An 8,228-nucleotide genomic window follows, 5' to 3' on the forward strand; every position below is an offset into this window, starting at 1 on the left:
TCTGGAAGAAACTCTACTGCCCCCTCAGCTTTTAACGTTAACCACTAAGAAAAAGCAGTGAATTTTAATCAGACAAAGCAACAAGGAGGCTCGAGAAGTTATCGGTATAACAGAACGAAGTAATGAGTATGAATTACTGTTCTGCCTATGCTTCATGCTATTTAAATTATATCCGTACTGGTAGACCTTTAGAAAATAGTAAAATCAGTACATTAGTATATTGAAGGGTGTATACGTAACTGCCACACCTTGTAGTAGGCGCCTTCGCAGTAGTAAGCAGTTGAGTGTTGACAGAAAAACAACGTAAGTAGATGCTATGTCATCCAAACCATTCTCGGCAGCACTAGAAGAAGTTCTTAGTCACTGAACTAGAAAAACTAAGAAGTAATATGTGTTAGGGGAACATCGTTTTAGCGATAACGTTACACCGTTTGTCTCTAGGGCAAATAAACTGTAACAAATGATGGAAGAGCTTTGAAAGCAGCAGAGAAAATAGAAACCAACAAAATTAGTATAACACCACGAAACCTGATGGTGGAATTTTATTTAATTCGGAGCAGATTAAATCAACGATCTGATGGACTGCAAACACATAAACACAAGAATAGTAATGGTCTTGATTGCTTTTGCTAGACTACAAAAAGTTTTCAAAACTAAACTTCCGATGTGTGTAACGGAATGTTTAGTCAGTGCGATGGCGTGAATAACCATTTCGGCTGAGAGCAGTAAGACTTAGACTTTCAATATGAAAACTATCCCAAACCATAAGTTTACTAAGTAAGCATTGGCAAGATGCATCTCAATAACTAAGAGACACTGGAAAACTAGAAAATTGATCAAGGAACAAACTGGAGTGGAAATCAAAATTACGACCCATGATAATTAACTGGAGGAATGTGAAACATCGTACCCAGGCAATTTGTTGGAAAGTACTTCGCAAGATTCCACGAGATTTCAAAAGAGCAACACAACGAAATAGCAAGAAAGTTTATTTCAGACAAATACTCACTTAAATTCTTTAATGGCTAAATCGGTTTTGGCAGATGAGACATTTTCAGTAGCTCATAGATACTTCTTGGCTGACGGCTACGTCATTACATGTGGGTAATCTCGTTCTAGTAAGAGCTTCACGTAAATGGCAACCCTCCGCGCGTTATGACTTAGGCATCGGCCAAGAAGTATCTAAGAGCTACTGAAAATGTCTTCTCAGTCGTAATAAGTTTAGCAATTAAACAATTTACGTGTTCATTTAACTTCAGTAAACTTTATTATTAACAGTAATATGCTCGCTCGCTGCTGTTCACGGCCTATAACATGACAAATACAAACAAATGGAAGGTGGGTAGTTAACATTACGAACATGTACCAGCAACAGAGATACACAATTTTGACAGATAAACGTCTGAGATATAGGTGGGATCTATTCTGTGGCTACTATCTAGGGCAATTTCCTTTTGCGAAACGTTTCACTGCGGGGCATGTTAAGTGTTAAATTAGAATTTCCTTCTTTCAAATGGTTGAGAATGTTATTATTACACACTCCGACAGTACAGAGCTTTGTTTTGGTTTCTGACCTTTTCAGTAGGGGCTCAAGGCGTATGCAATTCGAATCACATACATCGGAATATTCCTAAAAGTTTCGGTGCACACCCATCTAGCTCAATGCATTTAGGACGTCGCACAGAGCGTTTTCAGCATAAAAAATATGACCGAAATACAGCATGGCTACTCAGGAAGAATGCAGAGGTCTCCAACTTGGACATTTTACTCGCCATACTAAGTGGAGGAAAGCTGCGCTGTTGGAACCGTAGTAACTATGCTTTTGTTGCGTGGTGTTTAATTGTGATATTCTCATCAGTTGATGGAACCACACTCAAATGAATTTAGTCTGTGCACATTTAGTCCTGTTGATACTGTCTAATCATTCATAAGATAAAAAGCTTTGTTGTGCACAATTAAAATTTGAAAAGAGTTAAAAACTTTACAGAAAAATAAAATAGCTACTAGCCTTTGTAATGATAAACGATCTCCAAATAAAACATCAAGTTGATATTTTTTTAAACATGATCTGCCTTCTTAGTTCAAATTTACAAACTTCTTGGGTGCTAACACTCAAGCCAGTGCTTACAGAGTGTTAGCACTCAAGAAAAAAATCTGACAGCAAGAAACCATTTCAAAACTTCTAAATCAAGCAATGCTTCAGCAAGTGGGTTATTAAATTTCTAATTTTTATTCTTTGGAGAGGAGCGAGTTGTAAAGAACATACATTTCAATGTCTAATCGTGGCGCGCAAAGTGTGCACTTAGAATAGGCAACACCATTTTCGACATCCATCTCGTTCGACATAAGTCACGCGCACGAACAGAAATTGCACATACCTCATATACATGAACAGAAATTCACGCCCACAGTCTCACCACTGCGGGAAATCGTATTTCATCGCCCTGTCTCCACGTTACGAGACGAACTTTAAGATAAAGCAGAATGCTGGAGATGTCAAGCCGTCCAAATTTCGAACCACATCTACAATCTCCTGACATTAAGCACGAAGTCGACCCCTGACACTAATGTAAATCGGCGTTGGTCTGTGACTCGCATTTCTACGCACTTTTTAGTTACAGCAACGTTCAGTGGTAATAATTCAGAAATTACACTCCGGCGTGTTTGGATACATGTGTTTTTAGATGCGTCGTAGGGAACTGTATGGGATAAGAACACCTGCCGCCCTACCTGTGAGCAAAATGACTTGCATCCTGTTTAACCGCAAAGGGAACTGATAGTGTCTTGAAAAGAAGTTATAAGATTAACATCAACAAAAGTAAAACAAGGATAATGTAATTCAGACCCGTTAAACCAGTCGTTTCTGGGTGAAACAGAATATGTAATCAGACACTAAAAGTAGAAGATTACTTTTTCTATATGGACAACAACAAACCGTATTGACTAAAGAGACTATATAGAAAGAAAAGCATGCCTGAAATAAAGAGATGCTGTTAAGGTCCAATGTAAGTTTAAGTGTTAGGAAGTCTTTCCTGAAGGTACTTGTCTGAAGTATATTCTTGTACGGATGTGTAACGTAGAGGATAAACAGTTCACACTAGAAGAGAATATAAGATTTTGAAATGTGGTGTTACAGAAGAATGCTGAAGATTAGACAGGAGGATCAAGTAATTTATGAGTTGATATTGAATCGAACTGAAAGACAAAAAAGGAGTTTATGTCACAATTTGAATAAAAGAAGAAAAAATAGGACACAACCTATGACATCAAGGTGACAATTTCGTAATGGGGAAAAGCGTGGAGAGTAAAAGTAGTAGAGAGACCTCGGCTTGGAATACGCTAAGCAAGTTAAAACGGGCGTAGGTAGCAGAGATGTAGAAATGTAGAGACTTGCACAGGATAAACTCGAATGGAGAGCTGTTCCAAACCAGTCGTCGAACCGAAACTATAACAGGCAAGACTACTATAGCACTCTCTTCCACACTCAAGGCATATCATTCGGAATGTAGCTTCGTTTTCACATTTTCTTCAGACTCACGTTCATGCGCCATGATCCTGCAGCGGGCCGCGGAGCGAGATTGGGTAATAGACGGTAGGGCCATTCGTGCACGGAATTCCCGAACGAACGTGAGAAATGTCGAATGCAGCTACTCCCCGCGTCCATAGAGATTGCAGTGAGATATGCAGCACTTTAAAGAAAATAACTGTGCTCAGCAAGAACTGCTAGTATCTACAATGCCTGTTTAAAAGGAACTTCACATCCGGAATTCATGCAAACTTGTAAAAGTCTTCAAGTTATCGAAACCATCAAAGGACTCATTGTTTCCAAAAAAAAAATTATCAACTGATTTCCCTACCATGTTGTTGCGGCAGAATCCTTAATTATCCTACTTGTTCTTCAAGATGTTCTGAATACCATATAAATCACCTTACAACGATCGCTTGGGTTTCGTGTAGATCACAGCACCATTAACAGAACTCTTCGACTAGTCGAGCAGCAAGATAAAATGAGCATAGTACTGGGCTGTTCTACTGGACAACGAAAAGGCATTCGATGAGGTTTGGCACATAAGACTCAGTTATGTTCTCCTCCGTGTGCAACAGACAGTTGTCATAAAAGGCAACAAGAGCCAGCAACGCAGTATAGTTGCAGGGGCTCCTCAAGGGCCAGTCATTGGTCCTTTACTCTGTTCTACCTACACCGACGATAGTCCACAACAGGCAGGAGTTCAATCGTCCTTATTTGCCGACTGCACAGCAACCCATGGAAGCAGCTCCAGTTTAAAATACATTGCACGAAAACTTTACAAACATCTGGACGATATTCCATGATGGAAATTTCTCAACAAAATCACTGTATATGTGGCTAAGTCTCAAGCTATCCTTTTCACTAATGAAAGCATACTCCGTGATGTTAAAATAACAGCCAACAGCGGCGATATACTGTGGAAAACAAATATCAAATAATTGGGCCTGATTTGAGAATGAAGACTTAATTTTAGGAAATCGATTGCATGCACCACAGAGGACCAGGCTTACTCTACCGGATGTATTCGTTCATAAGAAGTGGTCCCAGTATGAGAGTGAAGATACGAATTTTCTAAGAATTCCTACTGCCGGTGATCACCTACGGGTCGGAAATCTGCGAGCAACAATATAAAAAGGTCCAATTACTTCAAAATAGATTTCTGGGTATTTCTACCTTCTGAATCCACCTGTAGAGAATGATCTTGAAATCCACAAAATACAGAAATCATTCGAAGTAAAGGCAAACCTTCTAGAGGGCGTTTAGAAAAAAGGTGACATATCTCTACAGGAGGTAGTATTGACCAAAAATGAAGAAAAGATCCTGTAATCATACGTCCAGTAACCAACATATGTTGAATACTCGCAGCTCACAACTTGCATTTTCTTTATAGGTGAGGCTGGGTTCGTAAGAGATAGTATAGTAAATTACTGAAATAGGCAGGTGTGGACAGATGCAACGTCTCGAGCAGTCATGGAGGTATGAAATCAGGACAGGTTCGCTACCACTGTATGGGCAGGAATTGTCGGTAATAGACTCACTGGACCCTACGCATCAATAAACAGATCGACAATGCTTTGTATCACCAATTACTGTGCAATGAATTGCCACTGCTATTGGAGAATGTTACTAACGCAGAAAGACGACTGCTGTTATGTGCGACGGATGAAAACTCCATTTTCTACGGATTGTGCGACATTATCTCATCACAACGCTTCATGGGCTATGGACTGGTCGAGGAGGTTCGGTGGCATAGCCTACCCGTTCACCGAATCCGAATCCTTTTGGTTTGTGACTGTGGGGACATTTGAAACGATTGATGTATACCAAGCCATCGCTAAAGTGCGGACGTTACACGAGTTGGTCACGAATGCATATGGCGCAATCCGAATGGAGCCAAGTGTATTTGTGTATTTGAAAAAGTGAATGATTCATTGCGAAGAAGATTTGAAGGATGTGTCAGGATGCACGGCAACCACATTCAGCAGTGCCTATAGTGTCCGCTTCTACATAAAAAGACAGATTAGAATGACAGTACGGATTGGCCCACATCTCAACAGATATTGGTTTCCCATCATTACAGGAACTTCTGGTTTTCGTCCCCATCAGTAGCTGAGTTGTCAACGCAGCTGACAAATGGTTCAAATGGCTCTGAGCACTATGGTACTTAACATCTGAGGTCATCAGTCCCCTAGACTAGGAACTACCTAAACCAAACTAACCTCAGGACATCAGACACATCCAAGCCCGAGGCAGGATTCGAACCTGCGACCGTAGCGGTCGCGTGGTTCCAGACTGTAGCGCCTAGAACCGCTCATCCACTCCGGCCGGCCGCAGCTGACAGCGAGGCAGTGGAACCGGGTTCAATTCCCGGTACTACCGGGATTTTTCGTTGGTTGGAAGACTGGTACGGGGTAACTATAGCCTCTTGAGCACACCTGAAGAGCTACTCGACCAATTAGTAGCGGTTCCGGAGACAAGAAACGCGACAACAACAGGGAGAGTGGCGTCCTGACCACATGCCACTCCATACCGCATCTGATGGCATAGAATGACATGTTGCTCGCTCGTGCCCGATTGGGGCTAGAATAGGGAACTTTCGGATCGTTATATTTACTAAGATGGTATCTGTTCTTTCGGATATGTCCGAAAGAACAGATACCATCGGTGACCAAGCAGCACGTTAGAATGAAATTACAATGAAATGAACACCCTTAGCTGCTTACAGGCGTTGACATACGTCAACGGGGACAGATGAAAATGTGTGCTCCGACCGGGACGCGAACCCGAGATCTCCTGCTTACATGGCAGACGCTCTATCCATCTGAGCCACCGAGGACACAGAGGATAGTGCGACTTTAGGGATTTATCTCTGGCACACCTCCCGCGAAACCCACATTCTCAACGTATTGTCCCGCACTACATTCGTAGTGCCCCCGCCCATTATACTCATGAATATATATATATATATATATATATATATATATATATATATATATATATATTAACGCTCACCGGTCACTTGACCATCTTCTTCTTGTGTGCGAATGCACAAACCGTGCCCGAACTCTTACGGGAATCGGCAACGCGCCGCGAGTAATGAGTATAATGGGCGGGGGCACTACGAATGTAGTGCGGGACAATACTTTGAGAATGTGGGTTTCGCGGGAGGCGTGCCAGAGATAAATCCCTAAAGTCGCGCTATCCTCTGTGTCCTCGGTGGCTCAGATGGACAGAGCGTCTGCCATGTAAGCAGGAGATCCCGGGTTCGCGTCCCGGTCGGGGCACACATTTTCATCTGTACCCGTTGACGTATGTCAACGCCTGTAAGCAGCTAAGGGTGTTCATTTCATTGTAATTTCGGATCTTTACCAACCTACGTTTGCGTCAGATTTTCACGAATATTACCTCCTGTAGGAAAATGTGATACTTTTTTTCGAACATCCAGTGCAATCGTTCAGAACTGCCCCCCTCCCCGACACCACACTCAGCCAGGGTCGTAGACGAAATTTCTTCTGATGCTAATCGACCGTGAGTTCAACGTTTAACTTCAGCACTTAAACATCCTTGAGCTTAAATCGGAAACTCGTCACAAAAAACACTCACACTAGCTGGACCCCCATTCACAAAATAAAAACGTGAACACAAGAAAAATAGCTAAGTTAACCTTGTAGCTCGAACTAAAGGGTTGCAGTGCCGATTCGGTTGCACATTCTGTCGGTAGGAAGAAATGCTTCGCGAGGAGCGGCGCACGGCGTCGCACGAACACACACGGGGCGCACAGTGGACGAGACGGGCGCACAGTGGTTGCAGACAGAGGACAGAGCGCGTCGCGTCGCAGCGCGAGCCAGCCGGCCCCGGGCGGCACTGAGTGCGGCTGCGGCCGCGCGGCTGGCCGGGAGGCGCGCGGCCCACTCGCCGGCGCGGCTGCAGCCCGCGCGGCCCACGTCGGCCGGCCGCCCCGCGGCGCGGGCCCACACCGTGCGTGGTCGTGGCCGTGGTCGCCGAGGGCTGCGCGCCTCATCTGCCTTTAATGCGACGCCCCGGCGCTGTCCGTGTCTCGCCTGTCCTCCTCCGTAGCCTCCTCCGCGGATCTCTAATCTTCATGAACTGCCGCTCCCAACTGGCTCGCTATACCTGACACGTCCAGCACCGAGTTGTAAAGCTAACGCTGACGCGGAGCTGTGCGAGTTTTGTAACGTCTCTTCCCTTTATTTCACGTTGAGGAACCATTTCGTCACATGACACATGAAATAATTCTGCGATACTTGGGTAAGGTGTCACCTACATCTACATCTACACGATTACTCTGCAATTCACATTTAAGTGCTTGGCAGAGGGTTCATCGAACCACAATCATACTATCTCTCTACCATTCCACTCCCGAACAGCGCGCGGGAAAAACGAACACCTATACCTTTCTGTTCGAGCTCTGATTTCTCTTATTTTATTTTGATGATCATTCCTACCTATGTGTGTTGGGCTCAACAAACTATTTTCGCATTCGGAAGAGAAAGTTGGTGACTGAAATTTCGTAAATAGACCTCGCCGCGACGAAAAACGTCTTTGCTTTAATGACTTCCATCCCAACTCGCGTATCATATCTGCCACACTCTCTCCCCTACTACGTGATAATACAAAACGAGCTGCCCTTTTTTGTACCCTTTCGATGTCCTCCGTCAATCCCACCTGGTAAGGATTC

General features: G+C 43.6%; 1 long non-coding RNA gene across 1 annotated transcript in view; it reads right to left on the reverse strand.

Annotated features, from left to right (window-relative positions):
- LOC126162933 (uncharacterized) overlaps positions 1–7,381 on the reverse strand; it is an 82,345-nt gene extending 74,964 nt beyond the window's left edge. The window contains exon 1 of the long non-coding RNA XR_007535135.1: positions 7,194–7,381. This is a non-coding gene — a long non-coding RNA (uncharacterized LOC126162933). The remainder of the gene's footprint in view (positions 1–7,193) is intronic.
- Positions 7,382–8,228: the final 847 nt, after the last annotated feature.

Source organism: Schistocerca cancellata, chromosome 1 (assembly GCF_023864275.1).
Source record: "Schistocerca cancellata isolate TAMUIC-IGC-003103 chromosome 1, iqSchCanc2.1, whole genome shotgun sequence".
Lineage (NCBI taxonomy): Eukaryota > Metazoa > Arthropoda > Insecta > Orthoptera > Acrididae > Schistocerca > Schistocerca cancellata.